Genomic DNA, 26,354 nt, shown 5'->3' with positions numbered 1-26,354 from the left:
GCGCTGTAAGTCAGATCGCCGATCTGACAGAGTGCTGTGCAAACTGTCAGATCAGCGATCTGTGATGTTCCCCCCGGGACAGTAAAAAAGTTTAAAAAAAAAATTCCACATGTGTAAAAAAAAAAAAATTCCTAAAATAAAGAAAAAAAAAATATTATTCCCATAAATACATTTCTTTATCTAAATAAAAAAACAATAAAAGTACACATATTTAGTATCGCCGCATCCGTAACGACCCAACCTATAAAACTGTCCCACTAGTTAACCCCTTCAGTGAACACCGTAAAAAAAAAAAAAAAAAGAGGCAAAAAACGCTTTATTATCATACTGCCGAACAAAAAGTGGAATAACACGCGATCAAAAAGACGGATATAAATAACCATGGTACCGCTGAAAACGTCATCTTGTCCCGCAAAAAACGAGCCGCCATACAGCATCATAAGCAAAAAAATAAAAAAGTTATAGTCCTCAGAATAAAGCGATGCCAAAATAATTATTTTTTCTATTAAATAGCTTTTATCGTATAAAAGCGCCAAAACATAAAAAAAGATATAAATGAGGTATCGCTGTAATCGTACTGACCCGAAGAATAAAACTGCTTTATCCATTTTACCAAACGTGGAACGGTATAAACGCCTCCCCCAAAAGAAATTCATGAATAGCTGGTTTTTGGTCATTCTTCCTCACAAAAATCGGAATAAAAAGCGATCAAAAACTGTCAAGTGTCCGAAAATGTTACCAATAAAAACATCAACTCGTCCCGCAAAAAACAAGACCTCACATGACTCTGTGGACCAACATATGGAAAAATTATAGGTCTCAAAATGTGGAGACGCAAAAACTTTTTTGCTATAAAAAGCGTCTTTTAGTGTGTGACAGCTGCCAATCATAAAAATCAGCTATAAAAAACTCTATAAAAGTAAATCAACCCCCCTTCATCACCCCCTTAGTTAGGGAAAAATAATACAATTAAAAAAATGCATTTATTTCCATTTTTTTCATTAGAGTTAGGGTTAGGGCTAGGGTTGGAGCTAAAGTTAGGGTTAGGGCTAAAGTTAGGGTTAGGGTTGGGGCAAAAGTTAGGGTTGGGGCTAAAGTTAGGGTTAGGGCTAAAGTTAGGGTTAGGGTTGGGGCTAAAGTTAGGGTTAGGGTTTGGATTACATTTACGGTTGGGATTAGGGTTGGGATTAGAGTTAGGGGTGTGTTTTATGATCTGGTGGCCTAGGAGCAGCATGAGACATCCTCTGGAGAAGGTGGTACCTGTACTGACCGCAGGCCCTGAACTTAACACCGCAACTAGAAGTAGCCGTGGAATGTACCTAAGTCTGCCTAGACATCTCGTCACAGCCGGAGGACTAAATACACCTAAAGATAGAAACGGAAGCCTATCTTGCCTCAGAGAAAATCCCCAAAGGATAGACAGCCCCCCACAAATATTGACTGTGAGAGGAGAGGAAAATAACAAACGCAGACTGAAATCAGAATTTAGCAAAGGAGGCCACTCTAACTAAAATAGAAAGGATAGGACAGAGTACTATGCGGTCAGTATTAAAATACTAGAAAATATCCACCACAGAAAATACAAAAATCTCCATAACTACTAAAGTCATGGAGGGTATATCTGCATCCCCAGAGATACCAGTTAGACTGAATAAATCCTTACACAGTCAGAGCTGGACAAAACAAACATGCAAAAATGCACTGAACAATTAAGCCCACAGCATGTGGACTGCAAAAACAAGCCAGAACTTATCTTGGTTGATATGCACAGCAAAGCAGGAGAGACCAGGCAGGAATGTGAATCCTCCAGGAACCATGGACAACCGGCACCGACCAAAGGGCCAAGCAAGACCAAACAGCCGACTCAAGACTGCAAAAAGTGAACACACCTGCCGAAATGCTGCGCTCCAAAGGCAGCAGCGCCACCAATCAGAACCACCGGAGGGAGCCCAAGAACGGAACCCACAACAGGTGTGTCAGGGTTAGGGGTGTGGTTAGGGTTACCGTTGGGATTAGGGTTAGGGGTGTGTTTGGATTAGGGTTTCAAGTAGAATTGGGGAGTTTCCACTGTTCAGGCACATCAGGGGCTCTCCAAACGCGACATGGCGTCCGATCTCAATTCCAGCCAATTCTGCGTTGAAAAAGTAAAACAGTGCTTCTTCCCTTCCGAGCTCTCCCGTGCGCCCAAACAGGGGTTTACCCCAACATATGGGGTATCAGCGTACTCGGGACAAATTGGACAACAACTTTTGGGGTCCAAGTTCTCTTGTTATCCTTGGAAAAATAAAAATTTTGGGGGCTAAAAATCATTTTTGTGGGAAAAAAAAGATTTTTTATTTTCACGGCTCTGCGTTGTAAACTGTAGTGAAACACTTGGGGGTTCAAAGTTCTCACAACACATCTAGATAAGTTCCTTGGGAGGTCTAGTTTCCAATATGGGGTCACTTGTGGGGGGTTTGTACTGTTTGGGTACACCAGGGGCTCTGCAAATGCAACGTGACGCCTGCAGACCAATCCATCTAAGTCAGCATTCCAAATGGCGCTCCTTCACTTCCGAGCTCTGCCATGCGCCCAAACAGTGGTTCCCCCCACATACGGGGTATCAGCGTACTCAGGACAAATTGGACCACAACTATTGGGGTCCAATTTATCCTGGTACCCTTGTGAAAATACAAAACTGGGGGCTAAAAAATCATTTTTGTGTGAACATTTTTTATTTTTATTTTCACGGCTCTGCGTTATAAACTGTAGTGAAACACTTGGGGGTTCAAAGCTCTCAAAACACATCTAGATAAGTTCCTTAGGGGGTCTACTTTCCAAAATGGTGTCACTTGTGGGGGGTTTTAATGTTTAGGCACATCAGTGGCTCTCCAAACACGACATGGTGTCCCATCTCAATTCCAGTCAATTTTGCATTGAAAAGTCAAATGGCGCTCCTTCCCTTCCGAGCTCTGCCATGCGCCCAAACAGTGCTTTACACCCACATATGGGGTATCAGCGTACTCAGGTCAAATTGCACAACAATTTTTGGGGTCCAATTTCTTCTCTTACCCTTGGGAAAATAAAAAAATGGGGGCAAAGAGATCATTTTTGTGAAAAAATATGATTTTTTATTTTTACGGCTCTGCATTATAAACTTCTGTGAAGCACTTGGTGGGTCAAAGTGCTCACCACACATCCAGATAAGTTCCTTAGGGGGTCTACTTTCTAAAATGGTGTAACTTGTGGGGGGTTTCAATGTTTAGGCACATCAGGGGCTCTCGAAACGCAACATGGCGTCCCATCTCAATTCCAGTCAATTTTGCATTGTAAAGTAAAATGGCGCTCCTTTCTTTCCGAGGTCTGCCTTGCGCCCAAACAGTGGTTTACCCCCACATATGGGGTATCAGCGTACTCAGGACAAATTGTACAACAACTTTTGGGGTCCATTTTCTCCTGTTACCCTTGGTAAAATAAAACAAATTGGTGCTGAAATAAATTTTGTGTGAAAAAAAGTTAAATGTTCATTTTTATTTAAACATTCCAAAAATTCCTGTGAAACACCTGAAGGGTTAATAAACTTCTTGAATGTGGTTTTGAGCACCTTGAGGGGTGCAGTTTTTAGAATGGTGTCACACTTGGGTATTTTCTATCATATAGACCCCTCAAAATGACTTCAAATGAGATGTGGTCCCTGAAAAAAAATGGTGTAAAAATGAGAAATTTCTGGTCAACTTTTAACCCTTATAACGCCCTAACAAAAAAAAATTTTGGTTCCAAAATTGTGCTGATGTAAAGTAGACATGTGGGAAATGTTACTTATTAAGTATTTTGCGTGACATATCTCTGTGATTTAAGGGCATAAAAATTCAAATTTGGAAAATTGCAAAATTTTCTAAATTTTCGCCAAATTTCCGTTATTTTTCATAAATAAACGCAAGTTATATCGAATACAGTTTTACCACTATCATGAAGTACAATATGTCACGAGAAAACAATGTCAGAATCACCGGGATATGTTGAAGCGTTCCAGAGTTATAACCTCATAAAGTGACAGTGGTCAGAATTTTAAAAATTGGCCCGTCATTAATGTGCAAACCACCCTCGGGGCTTAAGGGGTTAAAAAAAAAAAAAAACCCGGTGCTTTCAGACCTCAACTAATGCAAAGAAAGCAAGCTCATAATAATTTAGAATCAACAATACTAATGTTTTAACTCAGAAATCAATATTTTGTGGAATAACCATCATTTTTAATCACAGCTTTCATGCGTCTTGGCATGCTTTCCACCAGTCTTCCATACTGCTTCTGGTGCAAAAATTTAAGCAGTTCTTCTTTGTTTGATGGCTTGTGCCTAGCCATCATCCTCTTGATTACATTCCAGAGGTTTTCAATGGGGTTCTGGTCTGGAGATTGGGCTGCCCGTGACAGGGTTTTGATGTGGTGGTCTCTTCATTTTTCCAGAGCTGTATACAGTTAGGTCCATATATATTTGGACAGAGACAACATTTTTCTCATTTTGGTTATAGACATTATCACAATGAATTTTAAACAAAACAATTCAGATGCAGTTGAAGTTCAGACTTTCAGCTTTCATTTGAGGGTATCCACATTAAAATTGGATGAAGGGTTTAGGAGTTTCAGCTCCTTAATATGTGCCACCCTGTTTTTAAAGGGACCAAAAGTAATTGGACAGATTCAATAATTTTAAATAAAATGTTCATTTTTAATACTTGGCTGAAAACCCTTCGTTGGGAATGACTGCCTGAAGTCTTGAACTCATGGACATCACCAGACGCTGTGTTTCCTCCTTTTTGATGCTCTGCCAGGCCTTGACTGCGGTGGTTTTCAGTTGCTGTTTGTTTGTGGGCCTTTCTGTCTGAAGTTTAGTCTTTAACAAGTAAAATGCATGCTCAATTGGGTTGAGATCAGGTGACTGACTTGGCCATTCAATAATATTCCACTTCTTTGCTTTAATAAACTCCTGGGTTGCTTTGGCTTTATGTTTTGGGTCATTGTCCATCTGTAGTATGACACGACGACCAATCAGTTTGGCTGGATCTGAGCACACAGTATGGTTCTGAATACCTCAGAATTCATTCTGCTGCTTCTGTCCTGTGTCACATCATCAATAAACACTAGTGACCCAGTGCCACTGGCAGCCATGCATGCCCAAGCCATCACACTGCCTCCGCCGTGTTTTACAGATGATGTGGTATGCTTTGGGTCATGAGCTGTACCAGACCTTCAACATACTTTTCTCTTTCCATCATTCTGGTAGAGGTTGATCTTGGTTTCATCTGTCCATAGAATGTTCTTCCAGAACTGTGCTGGCTTTTTTAGATGTTTTATAGCAAAGTCCAGTCTAGCCTTTTTATTTTTGACACTTATGAGTGGCTTGCACCGTGCAGTGAACCCTCTGTATTTACTTTCATGCAGTCTTCTCTTTATGGTAGATTTGGATATTGATACGCCTACCTCCTGGAGAGTGTTGTTCACTTGGTTGGCTGTTGTGAAGGGGTTTCTCTTCACCATGGAGATTATTCTGCGATCACCCACCACTGTTGTCTTCCGTGGGCGCCCAGGTCTTTTTGCATTGATGAGTTCACCAGTGCTTTCTTTCTTTCTCAGGATGTACCAAACTGTAGATTTTGCCACTCCTAATATTGTAGCAATTTCTCGGATGGGTTTTTTCTGTTTTCAGAGCTTAAGGATGGCTTGTTTCACCTGCATGGAGAGCGCTTTTGACCGCATGTTTACTTCATAGGAAAACCTTCCAAATGCAAGCACCACACCTCAAATCAACTCCAGGCCTTTTATCTGCTTAATTGAGAATGACATAATGAAGGGATTGCCCACACCTGTCCATGAAATAGCCTTGGAGTCAATTGTCCAATTACTTTTGGTCCCTTTAAAAACAGGGTGGCACAGGTTAAGGAGCTGAAACTCCTAAACTCTTCATCCAATTTTAATATGGATACCCTCAAATGAAAGCTAAAAGTCTGAACTTCAACTGCATCTGAATTGTTTTGTTTAAAATTAATTGTGGTAATGTCTATAACCAAAATGAGAAAAATTTTGTCTCTGTCCAAATATATATGGACCTAACTGTATATACACAGTGCCCACTAAATAACTACCGTATTTTTCGGACTATAAGACGCACCGGACCATAAGGCACACCCCAAATTTGGGGTGAAAATTGCAGAAAAAAAGATTTTTTATAAGATGGGGGTCCGTCTTATTGTCCGAATTTACAGTATCTTACCTGAGGGCTGGCGGTGGCAGAGCAGGGTCACAGGAGGCATGGTGTCGGCAGAGGTGGGGTGATGCGGTACGGCGTGCACCTGAGCAGGGTCCCTTCCTGCTTAGGTGGGCGACGCCACGGCCTGGTGTCCATGGGAGGGTTGCAGCAGTGGTTACCGGCAGAGGTGCTGGGATGAGGAGGTGATGGGATGAGGAGGTGCTGGGATGAGGAGGTGCTGTGATGAGGAGGTGCAGGGATGAGGAGGTGCAGGGATGAGGAGGTGCAGGGATGAGGAGGTGCAGGGATGAGGAGGTGCAGGGATGAGGAGGTGCAGGGATGAGGAGGTGCAGGGATGAGGAGGTGCTGGGATCAGGAGGCGCAATGACAGGTATGGTGTGAGAGGATCCCTTTCCCCGGTGAGGTGATGCAGCAGCCCGGTAAGCAGCAGAGCCGGGTGAATGCTGGTGTTATCGGTGGTGGCGGCCATCTTCCGGGGGCCGCGCGTGCGCAGATGAAGCGCTCTGCTTCCCGGGGCTTCAGGAAAATGGCCGCGGGAGGCCGCGCGTGCGCAGATGGAGATCGCGGTGGCCATTTTCCTGAAGCTAGGAACTTCAGAAAAATGGCCGCCGCGATCCCCATCTGCGCACGCGCGGCATCCCGCGGCCATTTTCCTGAAGCCCCGGGAAGCAGAGCGCTTCATCTGCGCACGCGTGGCCCCCGGAAGATGGCCGCCACCACCGATGACAACAGGATTCACCCGGCTCTGCTGCTTACCGGGCTGCTGCATCACCTCACCGGGGAAAGGGACCCCGCTCACTGCGCCTCCTCATCTCCGCACGTCTGCCACCGCACCTCTGCCGCCACGGGTAAGCCTGCATTTCGACTATTAGACCCACCCCCCATTTTCCCCCCTTTTTTGGGGGGGAAAAAGTGCATCTTGTAGTCCGAAAAATACGGTATATCACAGCTCCACAGGACGTACTACAACATAGTCCTCGTACTGGTACAATACACACATGTAGTAAATAGTGTGGAGCCACCACCCACCCTCTGCACAGTGCCACTTCTCCTGTCCTGTATACTGGGTGTAATTCTCAGTATTTGTATTTAGGCCACATTCACACTTTCAGCATTTGGTGAGCTTTTCATCTCAGTATTTATAGCCAAAACCAGTAGGGGAACAATGCGATGAAAAATCTAATAGAAACACGTCACCGCTTCTGAATTTATCACCCACTCCTGGTTGTGGTTTACAAATACTGAGGTAAAATACTGAACGTGTGAACAGGGCCTTATTCTGTATATATACACTTTTCCTATCCTGTTGTCAGAGAGGCTGCATTGCACTTGTGGATTGTCATTATTGGTTTGTTTTTTATATTCCTATGGCCAAACAAAAATAAATCTTGGAAAACCTGTTTAAGACTATGTGCACACGTCTGGAATTGCCGCGGAAATTTCCGCGGCAGTTCCAGAACTCCCTGCCACGGGAAAAACGCATGCGGAATTGGCATGCATTTTCCTGCTAAACACCAGCGTTTTACAAGCGTAATTAGCTTGCAGAATGCTAGCGTTTTCCAAGCGATCTGTAGCATTGCTTGGAAAACTGATTGACAGGTTGGTCACACTTGTCAAACATAGTGTTTGACAAGTGTGACCAACTTTTTACTATTGATGCTGCCTATGCAGCATCAATAGTAAAAAGATCTAATGCTAAAAATAATTTAAAAAAGTAAAAAATCGTGATATTCTCATCTGCCGGCGTCCCCGGCGGTCTTCCCGCTCCTCGCGATGCTCCCGTTCCCAAGGATGCTTTGCGGCAATTACCTGTGATTACCTAGTGGTCTTGCGAGACCGCTACGTCATCTGGGGTTATTGCCACTAGGCATTACTGGGAATGCATTTAATTATTTTTTTTTTTAACAATTATATGGTTCCCAGGGCCTGGAGGAGAGTCTCTTCTGAGTACCAACCGCACATGATCTGCTTACTTCCCGCATGGTGGGCATAGCCACATGCTTAAAGTAAGCGGATCAATGCATTCCTATGTGTGTGGAATCCCCGTGATTCCGTACAGAGAATGAACATGCTGCGTTTTTTCCCGAAATGCGATTCCGCTGCAGAAAAAAAACGCAATGTGCACAAAAATTGCGGATTGCATTCTAATAATGGGATGCTTAATGTATGCGTTTTTTTCGCGGTTTTACTGCGTTTTTATAGCAAAAAAAGTTGCACCATTTTGCAATACCCATAGTGCCTCCATTACATTACATCTCAGGTTGGGTGAGGGCTTATTTTTTTGCGCACCGAGCTGAAGTTTTTATTGATACGATTTTGGTGCAAATACGATCTATTGATCGCCCATTATTGCATTTTAATGCATTGTCGCAGTGACAAAAAAAACATAATTCTGATGTCTTGACTTTACACTGTTTAGCGATCAGGTTAATTATTCTCTTTTTTATTGATCGGGCAATTCTGAACGCGGCGATACCAAATATTTGTATGTTTGATTTTTTTAATAGTTTTATTTTGAATGGGGTGAAAGGGGGGTGATTTGAACTTTTATATATTTATTTTTTTTATATTTTTAAAAACTTTTTTTTTTAACCTTTGGCATGCTTCATTAGTCTCCATGGGAGACTAGAAGCTGCCGTAACCTGATCGGCTCTGCTACATAGAGACGATGATCAGCTCGCAGAATTACTCACTTGCTATGAGCGCCGACCACTGAGTGGCGCTCACACCAAGCTGACAATGACAACCATAGAGGTCTCCAGGAGACCTCCAGTTGTCATGCCAACACACCGGTGACCTGCGATCATGTGATGTGGGCGGATTTCCGGTGCGATTACCGGAAGTGCTTGTTAAATGCCACTGTCAGCATTTGACAGCGGCATTTAACGGATTAATAGCGGCGGATGGATCGCGATTCCACCACCGGCTATTCTGGGCACATGTCAGCTGTTCAAAGCATCTGATATGTCCCGGGAAAGAAGTGGGTTCACCGCCGGAGCCCACATCAAAGGGAGGGAGTCGGACTTCGGTGTAAATGTACGACCGATTTCGGAAAGGGGTTAAAGCACCACTCCATTTCTTTGCACAACTGGAGTGGTGCTTTAAATGGAAGTATGCTGCCCCTGTCTCATAGTCACCTTCCACTGTTTGTCTTCTGTGATAAGTGACCTTCCCGCAGCTCAAGTGTGTTATGGAGCGGCATCAAGGTCACATTTCAGTACAAGTCTATGAGAACCTTGTCCTGGCCATACTGGAAGATGCTGGAGAGTGAGAATATTACTGGGGCTAGGGGGTTCACACTTGAAGCACCACTCCAGCACTGACAAAACCCCAAATCTCTGGAGTAAGTAAATGGAAATCCACTGATCGGGGGTGGGATGTGTTATAGTATGTGGGTTGGTGGGATTTGTGTGGCAGGGCTGCTTTTTTGTCCTAGTCTGGCTGGGAACCATGATGAGGGCAGCGTTCAGCACTTTGCACTTGGGAACAGAGTAAACTGTACACTGATTCCCAGGCTCTGATATGTGTTGCACGGATGGCATCCATGTGGAGTACCTGTCACATGGACTCATTGACTTGAATGTGTCCGTGTGATTCGAAACACACACATGTGCGCAGACTCATTCATCATTGGGTCTGTGTGTGTGTCAGTGTCTCCGGTACGTGTGGAAACTGTCACCACAAGTACAGGAGATACTGACCTGTCAAATATAAACGTGTCCACAAAAGTCCACACAACATTTTTTATTTTCCCGCTGACAAAGTCAAAGTTAGGCTATGTGCACACGTTGCAGGATTCGTGCAGAACTGCAGCAGATTTTTCTGCGCAGAAAAGGTGCAGTTCCGCACTGTGATTTACAGTACAATGTAAATCAATGGTAAAAAAAAAAGCTTTGCAGAAAAATCAGTGCGGAATTGCTGCAGATTTAAAATAAGTGCATGTCACTTCTTTTGTGCCGTTCTGCAGCGTTTCTGCACCCCTCCATGATAAAAATCCGCATTGGTAACATCTGCACAAAAACTGCACAAAATCCGCAACAAAAACTGCACAAAATCAAAAAATGGGAAGCATATACCAAAATAAAAGCATAACTGACACAATGCCTGACCAAATAAATCATTTTCAGATGGTAACACTGCCTGACCAAATAAATCATTTTCAGATGGTAACACTAAGAAGTATTTGCATTAGATTAGGGTAGGCAATAAGCCTTACTCACAGTGCCAATATAAGTATAAGGCAAATACAACTATGGTGTGCAAAAAATTTTTTTTTATGATTTGCTGGTCAATATAACAGCAACATTTTTCCAAGGTGTATAAAATGCAAAAATGCACAGAATCTAGGCAAAAATGAGTGTCATATATGATTTGTGGTAGGCAGAATGCCTTACCATATAAAAAGTATATATAGCAGCCAAGAAATCAATAAAGTGCTGGTGATTGCTAACAGGTGCAGCAGCCAAGATTATATCTAAATGTACAAAGAGTGTAAGGCAGCAAGTGCTGAGGTGGTGGAACTAACCTTATGAGCAGACTGTAGGCGGCACAGTTAGACCCCGACGCACGTTTCGCGTTAGCTTTTTCCCAGGGGAAGTCTGGGGACTTCCCATCTGAAAATGATTAATTTGCTCATGCATTGTGTAAGCTATCCTTTTTGAATTGTGGTGGACTATTTAGCACTAGATATTTCTGAGCATTCATTTGTAAGTGGTTAGTTTTGCAACTATGTCCCTATCTATTTTTATGTATTTTACCTATGTACTTTAATAATAAAAATTATTCTTTTATTTTGGTATATGCTTCCCTTTTTTTGATAGGTTATATTATTTCACATACACTGGGATCTGTCCACAGTTTTTGTCTGCCTCAGATTTAAATTATTATTTTGCCACTGTAGAGCAGCAGGAACTAAAGGAATTAAGGCTACTTTCACACTAGCTTCATGCACTGCACGTCGCTATGCGCCGTTGCAGCGCATCGACGCTAGCGTTGAAAGCGCCGCACAACGGGGGCAGCGGATGCTGTTTTTCATCGCATCCGCTGCCCCATTGTGAGGTGCGGGGAGGCGGGGGCGGAGTTGCGGCCGCGCATGCGCGGTCGGAAAAGACGCTCCCAACGCAACACGACCCAGCCGTCGCACGACGGTTGCGGCGTGTGGCAATGCGTCGCACTGCGTCGCTAATTTACGTCTGTGGAGAAAAAACGCATCCTGCAAGCACTTTTGCAGGATGCGTTTTTGCTCCAAAACGACGCATAGCAACGTGCAGTGCACGACACTAGTGTGAAAGTAGCCTTATGGGACGTAGAAATCGTCCTGTTATTAACCTGAGATCACTGCCAGTGCCTAACCAGAGTGCCTCTGCTCCTGCTACTGCCAAACATCCACCACTGTCCAGTGTCTGTGACTGCACTCACTACACCAAGCAGCCAATCACAGATCATGTGTGCACTCACTACACCAAGCAGCCAATCACAGATCATGTATGAGCTCATGTGGGAGGAGCCCAGTCGCAACAGAGCATTGCCAATCATTCCCCACTTGTACACTCTGCTCTAAGGGTACTGTTACACTGAACAATTTACCAACGATCACGACCAGCGATACGACCTGGCCGTGATCGTTGGTAAGTCGTGTGGTCGCTGGAGAGCTGTCACACAGACAGCGACCAACGATGCCGAAGTCCCCGGGTAACCAGGGTAAACATCGGGTTACTAAGCGCAGGGCCGCGCTTAGTAACCCGATGTTTACCCTGGTTACCATTGTAAATGTAAAAAAAATAAACCCTACATACTTACATTCCGGTGTCCGTCAGGTCCCTCGCCGTCTCAGCTTCCCGCACTGACTGAGTGCCGACCGTAAAGTGAAAGCAGAGCACAGCGGTGACGTCACCGCTGTGCTGTGCTTTCCGGCCGGGGCTCACAGTCAGTGCAGGAAGCTAAGACGGCTAGGGACCTGACGGACACCGGAATGTAAGTATGTAGGGTTTATTTTTTTTTTACATTTACGATGGTAACCAGGGTAAACATCGGGTTACTAAGCGCGGCCCTGCGCTTAGTAACCTGATGTTTACCCTGGTTACAAGCGAACACATCGCTGAATCGGTGTCACACACACCGATTCAGCGATGTCAGCGGGTGATCAAGCGACGAAAGAAAGTTCCAAACGATCTGCTACGACGTACGATTCTCAGCGGGGTGTCTGATCGCAGTAGCGTGTCAGACACAGCGAGATCGAATGGATATCGCTGGAACGTCACGGAACGTGCCGTCGTAGCGACAAAAGTGCCACTGTGAGACGGTACCCAAAGTCTCCTCCTCGAGTCCTCCCAGCCCCCATTTAGGCTGGAAGAAGCTAAGCCAACAGCAGGGAAAAAGAAAATTTGGCTCAGTTCCCAGTGGTGAGCCGGCCCCGGTCATTCACATCAGAGAGCCGGCTCTTCGTGTCGAATCTCACTAACGAAACATCACTACTAGAAGTTTCTTTATCTCACGTGGATTCCACCTGTCCTGGTGTGCGGCTCTGCAGGTGGAAGTCTGTGTAGAGTCCTCGTTATCCTCTATGTGGATTATTTATCCCTCCTCCTCCTATATCGCCTCCATACTCCGCAGTGCTGTACACACATTATCATATTCACTATTCCTTAGTTACACCTGTGATTCCTGTCTGTATATGTGAAGCGATTGCGTTTTCCTCTTTGCCTCCAGACAGTAATGTTCTCCCCTTTGTCTCAGCCACTGTAATAAGTCTCCCTTCTAACGCCACATGATAATATTCCCCTATTCACCTGCAGGCTGCCATAATTCTTTCTATGAACCCCAAATAGTATTAATGCCCCTTGTGTGTCCCCAGATATTAATGTCACCTATGTGCTTCCATATATTAGTAATGTCACCTATGTGCCCCATACATTAGTAATGTCACCTATGTGGGGGCACATAGGTGACATTACTAATATATGGGAGCACATAGTTGACATTACTAATATATGGGGGCACATAGGTGACATTACTAATATAATAATAATAATCTTTATTTTTTATATAGCGCTAACATATTACGCAGCGCTTTACAGTTTGTACACATTATCATTGCTGTCCCCGATGGGGCTCACAATCTAAATTCCCTATCAGTATGTCTTTGGAATGTGGGAGGAAACCGGAGTGCCCAGAGGAAACCCACGCAAACACGGAGAGAACATACAAACTCTCTGCAGATGTTGTCCAAGGTGGGATTAGAACCCAGGACTCCAGCGCTGCAAGGCTGCTGTGCTAACCACTAAGCCACCATATTTTTTATTTTATTTTTTTCCCTCTTGAGGTTGGGGGCCCAATTCCAGTTATTGCTGTAGGACTTGTGATTTCTATCTACTCCACTGTGTATAGGGTAATAGAGTATAATAAAGTTGTTATGGATGTGACTTAATTGACATTGTTCAATGACTGTTTCTCTTTCCCCCATGATGGCACCACGGAGAGAGGGGATCCGCCCTACAGGGACAGGAAACCTACAGATAAAAAAGCGGTACCTCACTCCCGCATCAGTTGGTTTCCTGTCCCTGATGAGGAACCTACAGTTGACGTGGGACGTACCTGTAGATCGTTGTGGGATGCTGGGGGCCGACCAGTCTGACCCAGGCAGCGGGGGTTCCCTGCCTTGGCTGGGGTGGTTGACCGAAGCGCCACCGCTGGGGTCAGCGGACCTTGAGGGTGTGCAGGAGAGGCAGCGAAGAAAAAGATCCGAGCCTGCTTCTCCCAGATTTATCACAGCAAACGCTCCAGCAAAAATCGCCAGGTGCGCGGCAGAACATGGCGGCATTATGGGGGCGACTAAGTGACAGTGGTTGCCTCACTGGAATGCCGCCGGACTCTCCACGTGAGAGAGTGTAGGAAGTGTGCTGGCGCTGCTATGCCAAGATACAGCTGTGCGCACGCGTGCTAACCGGCGCCCCCCTATGACACGAGCAAACCACAAGGCGCTACTGGGAAATCAGTAGTGCACATGCGGGGATCTAATGATGTGATTAGCGTGGGACATCACTGGGAAATCCAGTAATTCTGGCATACTGCATCACCGGAAGTAGTGGGGTGGCCCTGAAGGGGATTTAAACTAGCAGACTTGCGGGGAACAGTGCTTCAAGGAGCTGAATACCATGAGTGATCAGGAGCAGTCAGTGGAGCAGGTCTTACAAATCCTGTCCCCTCATAATGGGAACCAACTGCAGCAGCAGCGCCAACAGCGGCAACGCCAGCAACCACAGGGGCAGGAGAAACAAGTGGGAGAGGCTTCTTCCCAGCAACGCAGCGGTGGCAGCCATTCAGGGTCTCAGCACAGCAGAGGCTCCAGTAGAGCCACCAGGCCAAAAGAGGATCAATCCGTGGGAATGGTCCCTGTCCCAAAGCTGGTATCTTTCTTTCTACAGGAGGGTAAGTGAACTTCGTGAAAGTCCACTTTTTAAATTAGGCCCTGTTATCTTCTCTCATAGGGGAAGAAATGTATAGCAAAGTCCAAGCATAGGACGTGTGCGCTCTGTACAGAGGAGCTACCCATCATGTGGGAAAAGAGGCTGTGTACTACCTACATAGACCAAACAATTTTTGAAGAGACTCCAAAATTTGCATCAGACCTGAGAACGCTAATCAAAAATCAGGTAGAAGTAGAAGACACCTTCAAAGCCCTTAAGGGCTCAAGGAAAAAACGTAGGTCCAGACACAGGTCCCCTGAATCAAGTGCTAGTGAGTGGGGAGCGACTTGTCTGACTCAAGCAATTCATCATCTTCCTTTTCCTCTTCATCATCCTCAGAAGGGGGTCGCAGCTGCTTCCCGATAGAGGAGACAGACGCTCTTGATAAAGCTTAAGTTGAAGTGAAGGACAGCATCCAATCAAGGTGAAAGTGAAAAAATCTTCTTTATTGTGCCATAAAATGCGACATTTCAACCCAATTGGGTCTTTATCAAGCTTGATAAAGACCCAATTGGGTTGAAACGTCGCATTTTATGGCACAATAAAGAAGATTTTTTCACTTTCACCTTGATTGGATGCTGTCCTTCACTTCAACTTATGGTATGTGCTCTTCCACCTGGGTCCGGTGGATATAGGACGGGCATCCTCGGCCTCTGTTCCTGTTATACTTTGTCAGATGTGCTGTCGGCCTTGCATTTATTTTTGGGCTCTTGATAAAGCTGTCAGAACAACCATGGGTCTTGTAGACTCGCGTCCCAAGAAAACAGTCCAAGACTTAATGTTTAGTGGTCTAGAGCAGAAAAAGCAGAGAACATTCCCAGTAAATGAAAAAATCCAGTCCCTAATTAAAAGGGAGTGGAAGAGACCAGAAAAAAAAGGGATTCTTAACCCGAAAGAGAAAGTACCTCTTCGAAGACCCAGTATGCTCTTTTTGGGAAAAGCGCCAAAGCTGGATGTGGCGATAGCAAAAGCCTCCAAGAAATTTGCCTTACCTTTTGAGGACATGGGGATATTGAAGGACCCTATGGATAAAAAGGCAGAAGCATTTCTGAAAGGCTCCTGGGAGGCCGCTGGGGGGGCCAAAACCAGCTATAGCCACCACATTGTACAGCCGGAGCCTTGATGATATGGCTGGATCACTTAGTCACAATTGAAAGAAAAAGTCCCTAGAGAAACAATTCTAGATTCGGTCCCTGTAATGAGAGGAGCAGCAGCATTTCTAGCAGAGGCATTGGCAGACTCGGTCAGGCTAGCGGCTAGTTCTACTATTTTTTCTAATGCTGCGAGGCGAGCCCTATGGCTCAAGTGCTGGCCAGGGGACCTGCAGACAAAATCAAAATAATGACAAAATCAAAATAATGTGCCATTCCCTGCGAATTCCTATTTGGACCTACACTAGACGACATTTTGGACAAATTTCCTACATGAGAAAAAGGAATTCAAGACCCATTCAATTACTGAGGTCAAAACAAACAATTCTAAAAAATATATATAAACTTTATTTAATCCAACATATACAAAACAATACAAAAAGAAAATAAGACCCAGTATACATACAAAAAGTTATTATGGACGAGTATCCAGAAAGGGGATAGAGAGCAAAAAAGCTTAGTATACACGGTAATTGCAAACAATCACCTCTAAGAACAGGTCAGGAAAAATCTTTACCACCATAATATTGGCCCCGAACCCATTACCATTAACCAAAAGACCAGAAGTCAAAAAAAGAAATGTGTTTGCAGATCGGGTATACAGCCCGGATATCTGCTGACGTCTGGCCACTACCAATTGCACAAAATCATCCTCGTGCTATCCAAGGAAAAGTGCCAGTGCAAAAGTGCAATTAAGCAAAACAGCAGCGGTAGGTTAAAGTACTAGCTTACCCATATCAGGGGGTGATAACACAGTCATAGTGTATACAACATGCCCCGACGTGTGTTTCGCGTTGTGGGCTTCTTCGGGGGGGGGGGGGGGGGCAGTGTGTCATTTTGGACAAAGCAGGAGATAAAAAGAAATCTTTTCCTAGGTTATCCAGCCAGTCCTGCACACGGCCCTTTCAGAACAGGAGGTTCAGTCAGAGGAAACCCCCAAAAGGTCACAAGGATGGGTGGGAGGTGTGGCATTGCGCCTGTTTGTGTTGGGGAATACTTGCGTGGCAGCGGATTAACGTAGTCAGGCATGGTTTTCACACAAAACAGTCCATATGGTTTTTTCTAAACGTCATAAACCGCACCGTAAGCCAGGTTACACATTACCGGCTTACACATGCACATAGTTCTTTCCCCATAGCCGGGGTTACCTTTCAGGAGCTCCTGCTCCACAGGCGGACTCCAGATTAGTCCAAGGTCCTCAACAGGATGGCGTCTTTGTCAGTGTAGGGCCGTCCCAGGCTCTGCACACACATTTGGCCTGTCCAGGTGCTATTCAGGACGTTCGTCCAACACCCAGGTCACCAGAACCAAAGCCCCACCACGTGCTATTCAGGGAAATAGCACTCCCAACACATAGGCTTCCGGGACCTTGCACATGGACCAAACAGATCCATACACTCCACCATGTGACCAAACCCTGGTCAAATTATGTAGCTGTAACCACCCACATAGGTGGGAGTTGTATGTGTGGTTAGCCAATTCCCGCTCAGCTCTTTGACTAACCCTATAAGCCTCCCTTATAAGTAAACACAGCAAACATTGGTGAAACTATAAGTCCCAGCATAAACATATCATTTTCGGCTTACAGCGCAGAGAACCTCTGCGACACATACCGGCCATTTACAATAATTCCAGTCCCTAATTCACCATCATAATTATGCCTCCAAGTGCATCCTGAAGCGCAAACACAGCATCCCCTGGCTGTAATATGGGTTACTGCATAACAGAGGATAAAAGAAATAGAGGCAAGGGGTTCATGTTCAACAGGCCCTTTGACAACAAAAAACAACCCAAATGAAGGTTTTCCCCAGGTCAGAGGAAGGTTGGCTTACTTTCTCCTGGCCTGGGAAAAGATATCCAGAAGTATGTGGATCTTGGATATAATAAAACTAGCTAAAGTTTCATTCTCCCCCACCCCCTTCCTTCATAATAAATCCACAAAGGTCAGCAAAGGATGAACAGTTAGCCCTGCAAAAAGAAATTCTAGGTGTAGTTGAGAAGAATGTGCTTCAAGAGGTCCCCACCCAAGAAAGAGGCAAAGGGTTTTATTCCCCTCTTTTCTTGAGGAAGAAACCGGATGGGACATTCAGGGCAATAGTAAACTTAAAAAAGTTGAACAAATTTCTGGAAACTCAACCCTTCAAAATGGAAACAATAAAATCATCTGTAAGAATGCTTTTCCAGCTTGATTTATGACTATGTGAGACTTGAAGGATGCGTACTACCATGTACCCATCCACAAGGACCATCGCAAGTTTCTCAGGGTGGCAGTCACAATTCAGGGGGAATTAAAGCATTACCAGTTCAGAGCTCTCCCATTCGGCTTGGCCATTGCCCTGAGGGTATTTACCAAAATAATGGCGGAAGTTATGGCCCACATACGAGAACAAAATGCTCTGATAGTTCCATATCTGGATGACCTCCTGGTAAGGCAATTCCCCTCATCACTGCAAAGAACAGCTAGACAAAGTTATGAGAACACTGACGAGTCTAGGCTGACTATTAAACTTACCCAAATCCCGAATCATACCGAGTCAGGTGCAAGAATACTTGGGAATAATTCAAGACTCAAAAAAACAAGAACGTCATCTCCCACAGGGAAAAAATCAGAACATGATACAGCTGACATCATGTATGAGACACTTCCCTGTCACCACCTTACGGAGGGCAATGTCACTGCTAGGATCAATGACAGCTTGTATTCGGATGGTACAGTGGGCTCAAAGCCATATCTGAGAACTACAATGGGAAATATTAGAAGCAGGAACACCTCTAGGCGGAAATTTAGAAGGGCGGTTAAACATCTCGTCAAGAATGGCCCGTTCTCTAGAATGGTGGACCGATACAAACAATTTAGCAAGAGGCGTTCCCTGGGTGTGGCCAATATCCCAAATCTTAACCACGGACACAAGCCCCTGGGGGTTGTGAGCCCACCTGAGAGATCAGATAGCCCAGGGACCTTGGTCAGAGGAACAAAAATTAGCTTCATCAAACATGAAAGAGCTGTTAGTGGTAAAACTCGCCCTCGTTCATTTTCTAAGCCCCCTTCAGTCCCACCATGTAAGAGTGTTCTCTGACAACCAAGTGTTAGTAGCATATCTGAACCACCAGGGGGGCACCAGATCTCGGTCTCTGATGGACATTTCAAAGTCCATCTTTCATCTAGCAGAGGCCAATTTAGGCTTTGTCAGCACTTCACATAAAGGGTACAGAAAATCGGGTGGCAAACTTCCTAAGTTGAACACAACTGAGACAGGGGTAGTAGTAGCTGAACCAGACAGTATTCAATCAGATCGCAGAACATTGAGATTGGCCAGAAATATACCTGTTTGCAAACAGCCAGAACTGGAAAGGAGAGGCTTACTTCTCAATCGATCCCTGAGGGAGCCCAGTTGCTCTAGACGCCTTTACGATACCCTGGAATTACCATCTAGCTTACGCCTTCTCGCCAATAGCCCTGATTCCCTTAGTGCTGAGGAAAATTAGAGAGGACAACACTAGGGTGATCATAATAGCCCCTTTTTGGCAGAGGAGGACATGGTTTTCATGGCTGAGGACGATGTCCATCTCACACCCTTTGGTCATCGTTCTCCCAGACATCCCGGATCTGCTGTCCCAAGGGCCGGTGGCTTATCCGCAGGTAGAAAACTTGCATATGACCGCATGGAACTTGAAAGGTCACATCTGAGCAATAAGAGGTTCTCCAAATTTAGTCGCCACTCTACAATAAAGTAGGAAACCTATAACTACCAAGGCGTATGGTGTCATGGTATTGGACATGGTTCATGTCCTGCTCTCTCAGGGTTAATATTGCTGGCCTCTCTTTGGATCTGGGAGGGGTATTTATACACACTCCAGACTGGGATTCCCTGTCACCTATACTTTCGTTTAGTCTGTGTGCCTGACCCCTTGAGTGTGTACTCGGTTTTCATTTGCTTTATTTGCTCTCTGTGCTTTACTCTGCTTGTTTTGATCTTGGCACATTTAACTACTCTCCAGTGTATATCGTCTCCTCTGCACCCCAGTGTCTAGCGCCGCCCTCGACCACTTCCTACCCTGTCAGGTGGTTCAGGTCCTGTTTGCTACCCGGTGAGTTCCCTGACGCTTTGCCCTCAGCTCCCTTGCTGCGGCACACAGCTTTCCCCGCAGCAGTAAACCCTGGAGTCGTGACATATGGGAGGATTTGAAAAATTATTTCGGTCTCAGGGGCCAATCTAGGTGGTGAAGTTCCAATAAACAAAATCTTAGAATTCCTACAGAAGGTTTTGGAGCAGGGTCTTTCCACAAGCACCTTGAAAGTTCAGGTTGCAGCTCTGGGGGCCCTATACAACCATGACCTGGCCGGGAACCATTGGGTAGCGAGGATTATTTACGCTTCAAGTAGATCCAGACCTATTTCCTTTCATTCTGCTCCACCCTGGGACCTAAATTTAGTCCTTACTGCGCTGACTAAGGCTCCCTTTGAACCCCTGTCCGAAGCCTCGCTGAAAATTATATCTCTTAAAACCTCCCTACTTGTAGCTTTAACGTTAGCACAGAGAGTTAGCGATATCCCGGCTTTGTCAGCATACTCACCTTTCTCACAGATACTGGAGGATAGAGTTGTCCTTAAAAATGACACCGCCTATCTTCCAAAACTGGCATTGCGGTTTCACAGATCGCAAGAAATATCCCTGCCTTCCTTCTTTGGCAATCCCAAAAATAAGGGGGAGGAAGTCCTACATACGTTAGATGTAAAGAGATGACTAATTCAGTAGCTACAAGGGAGTGTAGGAAGGATAGGTCTCTTTGTATGCTTCAAGGGTCCATGGAAAGTACAAAAAGCATCGAAAGCCACGCTGGCCAGGTGGATAAGAGATAATATCACCCTATCATATTCCTCATGTGGGGCAGCCATTCCGGAGGAGATAAGAGCCTATTCAACCAGAGCAGTGGCGACTTACTGGGCAGAGAGTGCCAGCACCTCGATAGAGCAGATTTGTAGAGTCGCTACTTAGTCTTTTCCCTTTACGTTCTTTAACCATTATCGGCTAGACCGGGCCTCTTCTTCAGATCTTACCTTTGGGACAAGGGTTCTGGAGGCAGTGGTTTCCCCCTAATGTACAATCTATGAAATTCTCTCCGTGGTGCCGTTATGGGGAAAGAGAAAAACATAGTTACTTACCGATAACAGAATTTTTCTGAGGCCATGATGACACACATACATTCCCTCACTTCACGTGTGGGTGTGCACACTGAAATTAGTTAGTTAGTTTGGAAAATAACCACGTGGTGCCTCTATTAGGCTTATATTAATGTTAAATATTTTGTATAGCCATTCATGTTGCCAGTCTGAAGTTCCGTTAATGCTCTGTAAACCAACTGATGTGGGAGAGAGGTACCGCCTTTTTATCTGTAGGTTTCCTGTCCCTGTGGGACGGATCCCCTCTCTCCGTGGTGCCGTCATGGGCTCAGAGAAATACTGATATCGGTTAGTAACTATGTTTTTTCTGGTTGTTAAAACTATGATTTTTTCACTTTAAACCTTTTTTAAACACCTCTGATTACTGTGATCATACAACATACAAGCCTCTGATGGCTCTGGTGATGTACTGTACTACTGTAATGCCGTGTATGATCACTGCTTGTCAGTGTAATATTAATACACATGAGATAAGTGTTGGCTGAATGGTCATTTGGCAGACGGCTTTCTCTCCCGACTCCTTCATACACAGAAATATTCCAGCTTTCCTGTGGTCTGTATGGGAGAGTCGCCTCCAGACTCCTCTAGAGGGGATTACCTACAGGAAGATCAAACGGATTAGCCTCTGTGTCATGTACCTTTTTCTCAGCACATGACTTGGGGTTGTGCCTGCAAGGGTTAATCTATCTCCTCTCCCTCAGTCCAGCATTCAACCTCTGTCCTATGCTGCAATGGGAGCATAATTCACACCTGGACACAGTTCACACACCCCGCTCATTCACGCTGCCACCACTCACTGAACACACGGGCACTGGAAATCTTACTGCTACTGTCTCCAATCAGCAGGGTCACACACTCTAAGGCTATGGATTCTTTAGAGCATACAAGGCTTATTAAGGTTTGAATCTTTAATAGAAAAGGTACAGTGCTTACAATGAAAGATATCAAAATATGGAAATAAAAAGTGACATACAAATATGTAAACAGTTATAAAATAAAAGGGAGAAAACTTACAGAAATATCAAACTTTGCAGTCTGGTATTCTGCCCCTGAGGGGAGGTGGAGGGGGGGATATGGAACGGATCACACCAGCTTGGCTGTCCCTCACTGTGAACAGCTTTCTATGTGTAAAGGCCTAATTTATAGAGTCAACCTAGAGGTCAGATTTCTAGACCAGCCTCTCAAGTTAATATTCTAATCCTTGGTTTGTGACTGGATCCTGGCTATTTTACCAATGAGTACATTATTTTTCTTTGAACACTCTTCGTGTAATCTTTCTTTCTCAGAGTAAATATACCGTGTCATGCTGCAATTGGTATGTCTGTTCAAAGGAGTCAGAAGGTGTAAGGGTACCGTCTCACAGTGGCACTTTTGTCGCTACGACGGTACGATCCGTGATGTTCCAGAGATATCCATACGATATCGCAGTGTCTGACACGCAGCAGCAATCAGGGACCCTGCTGAGAATCGTACGTCGTAGCAGATCGTTTGGAACTTTCTTTCGTCGCTGGATCTCCCGCTGTCATCGCTGGATCGTTGTGTGTGACAGCGATCCAGCGATGCGTTCACTTGTAACCAGGGTAAACATCGGGTTACTAAGCGCAGGGCCGCGCTTAGTAACCCGATGTTTACCGTGGTTACCAGCGTAAAAGTAAAAAAAACCAAACCGTACATACTCACATTCTGGTGTCCTTCAGGTCCCTTGCCGTCTGCTTCCCGCTCTGACTGACTGCCGGCCGGAAAGTGAGAGCAGATCACAGCGGCGACGTCACCGCTGTGATCTGCTTTCACTTTACGGCGGCACTCAGTCAGAGTGGGAAGCAGACGGCGAGGGACCTGATGGACACCGGAATGTATGTACGGTTTGTTTGTTTTTTACTTTTACGCTGGTAACCACGGTAAACATCGGGTTACTAAGCGCGGCCCTGCGCTTAGTAACCCGATGTTTACCCTGGTTACCCGGGACCTCGGCATCGTTGGTCGCTGGAGAGCTGTCTGTGTGACAGCTCTCCAGCGACCACACAACGACTTTCCAACGATCACGGCCAGGTCGTATTGCTGGTCGTGATCGTTGTAAAGTTGCAGAGTGTGACAGTACCCTTAAGTGTTTCAAATTATGTGTGTGTTCACAGCAAAACCCCCTGCGGTTACTGGAGCCAGGAAACTGCCTTTCTTAAGGTACCGTTACACTAAACAACTTACCAACGATCACGACCAGCGATACGACCCGGCTGTGATCCGTTGGTAAGTCGTTGTGTGGTCGCTGGGGAGCTGTCACACAGACAGCTCTCTCCAGCGACCAACGATCAGGGGAACGGCTTCGGCATCGTTGAAACTGTCTTCAACGATGCTGAAGTCCCCCTGCAGCACCCGGGTAACCAGGGTAAACATCGGGTTACTAAGTGTAGGGCCGCGCTTAGTAATCCGATATTTACTCTGGTTACCATTGTAAAAGTAAAAAAAAAACACTACATACTCACATTCTGATGTCTGTCACGTCCCCCGCCAGCATCCACAGGGTTAAAACTGCTGTCGGCAGGAGCGCTGGTAATGCACGCACTGCTGCCGAGAGCTTCCCTGCACTGACTGTGTCAGCGCCGGCCATAAAGCAGAGCACAGCGCTGACGTCACCGTTGTGCTCTGCTTTACGGCCGGCGCTGACACAGTCATTAGCAGCGCTCCAGCCGAAAGCAGTTATAACCCTGTGGACGCCGGGGGACGTGATGGACATCAGAATGTGAGTATGTACTGTTTTTTTTTTAAAACTTTTACAATGGTAACAAGGGTAAATATCGGGTTACGAAGCGCGGCCCTGCGCTTAGTAACCCAATATTTACCCTGGTTACAAGTGAACACGTCGCTGGATCGGTGTCACACACGCCGATCCAGCAATGACAGCGGGTCATCAGCGACGAAATAAAGTTCTGGACTTCTAGCTCCGACCAGCGATATCACAGCGGGATCCAGATCGCTGCTGCGTGTCAAACACAACGAGATCGCTATCCAGGACGCTGCAACGTCACGGATCGTTGTAGTTGTAAAGTTGCTGAGTGTGACGGTACCTTTAGGATAACATATGTTGCGACCTTTGTGAGAGCTGCAGCCTCAGGATAGATGTTAATTTACTCCTGGTCATACATCCATACATATACATATTTCACTACACTCTGAAATTCAGGATGCCAGATCCTTCTCTGCCCTGACTTCATCAAATACATTATATAGTCAACCAAACCCCTCAAAATCAGTGCTTTCATGTAACTTTAGTCTGATGTGTATGAGGGCGCTAAAAGGTAACGTATTGGACATTGCCTCTGGCCCAGCCTAGTAGACCTTCGTACATTGCAGGCCCAGACACCATTATTAGGCATGTAAGTATCGTAGTAACTAGGCCGCCTCATACTATCAAGTGCTTGGGGGAGGAGGGCATTCAGGCAATCTCTGTCACACCTTTTTAAATGCCATGCTTGCTTTTGGCAGCTGCAAGTGGTTAAACTCCCAGGGGTTTTGTTGCAGCCACATCTGTGCCGTCCCTGCTGTGTACATCTATGTTCTGGGGCCCAAAAGAGTTAATTTTTTTAAAACAATTGTTTATTGTGTGAAAAATAAAATGTGTCTTCTGCTTTTTCCATGTTTTTTTCTTTTTACAAGAATTGTTGGAACCAATTTTCTTTAGAAACATTTTAAAGGGAAGGTGCCACCAGTTTTCTTGTACTTTGTTTTTTTGTGTGAAATTAAGCTTAAAATAGTAATTAAATTGTATTAAATGCAATGTTTGCAAACATTTCTATATGATAAATATTATATATTTTCTTACAAATATATATACTTACCACTTGGGGGAGCATTTTCTGTTTTAGACCTCAAGCAGCTATATCAAAAAACATTTGCAACAAAGCAAAAAAGATGTACCTGTCCAAAAAATATCAACAACATTTTAAACTTTATTAAAACAGGTATAGGCACAGATGTAGGGACAAACCATGTGTAACTTGCTGCTAAGCGTCAAGGCACACAACACCTCCCAGAAACCCCAAGAATGTAAATGTAAAAAAAAATCATTTCCTTAATAGGAGCGCAGAATATTCTGCCATAATTAGTAACATGATAAAGATACTGCAGAATTATTAAAAATATGTATGGCACTGTTGCTGCATATATAATCCTATAAATCAAATGCAGGTATAAGTCTCACAAGATTGCAGATAGCTATAACATCATCATTATTTGCTGCATGTTTCCACTACCATAATGTAGTGCAACTCGCCCAATTAGGCGGCCATCATATTACCTGAAACTAGTAATGACCGCGGCTCGAGGGGGAATCCAGAGACGTGTGTGTGCCCGCTCAAGCAGCTATAGTAAGACTTACCAGCTTTCCTGTTAGCTGAAACATTGGGGCAGTAACAGCTGACCTCACCATTTCCCTCCCCTTTTGGGTTGTCTAGTATTCCTGGGGCAGAATGAAGAGTAGCATCACAGGGCAGCGCCATTTTTTGTGTGACTGCCCTGTGACCTGCCATCACCAGCAGTTACTGTCTCTATCCCATCAGTCTCTCTCACACAGATTACATGATTTTCTCACCCCCCTCAACAATGTCTGGCCATTCACTGCAGACCTGCAGCTCCTTATCTTATCTTACTGAGGGATGAATCAAAACTCCTGCCCAGCAGCTGACAGCTCCTGTTCTGATAATGCTAATGGTACACTGTTCCTCCTTGATGTCTCTGATATTCTGCCTGTACTTTTCTCCTGCATTTTATTCCCCTCAGCCGTCAATCTAGGATCTATTCTGCTGGAAGCAGTGCTGCTTATATTAGCAGATCTGAGGGCTCCATGAATATGGCAGCAGAGTAGTGATGAGCGAGTATATTCGTTGCTCTGGTGATCTTCGAGTATTTGTTAGGGTTCGGAGATTTAGTTTTCATCGCCTCAGCTGCATTATTTCAGGCTTCTAGCCAGGCTGAATACATGTGGGAATTCCCTAACAAACAGGCTTTCCTCACATGTATTCAGCCTGGCTAGCAGTCGTAAATCATGCAGCTGAGGCGATGAAAACTAAATCTCCGAACATTAGTAAATACTCGGAGATCACCCGAGCAGTGCTCAGGAAAACCCGAGCAACGAGTATACTTGCTCATCACTACAGCAGAACACTCCCACTACTGTGAATTGTGAAGCCTACAGAGGCGTGCCCAGTTCACAGCAGTGACAATTTTATTACAATAGATAGGGTCCGCGTCAGTCTGTTCTCTCCTATGACCATGGGGTGTCGTATTATGACACTGAAAGTGTCGTGCTGCTACTGTGAAA

General features: G+C 45.1%; 1 protein-coding gene across 1 annotated transcript in view; it reads left to right on the top strand.

Moving 5' to 3' along the window:
- LOC143768008 (uncharacterized) overlaps nucleotides 1–26,354 on the top strand; it is a 40,509-nt gene that overhangs the window by 5,622 nt on the left and 8,533 nt on the right. The gene's annotated exons all lie outside the window — the stretch shown is intronic.

Source organism: Ranitomeya variabilis, chromosome 4 (assembly GCF_051348905.1).
Source record: "Ranitomeya variabilis isolate aRanVar5 chromosome 4, aRanVar5.hap1, whole genome shotgun sequence".
Lineage (NCBI taxonomy): Eukaryota > Metazoa > Chordata > Amphibia > Anura > Dendrobatidae > Ranitomeya > Ranitomeya variabilis.
This window is presented reverse-complemented; position numbering and strand designations above follow the sequence as displayed.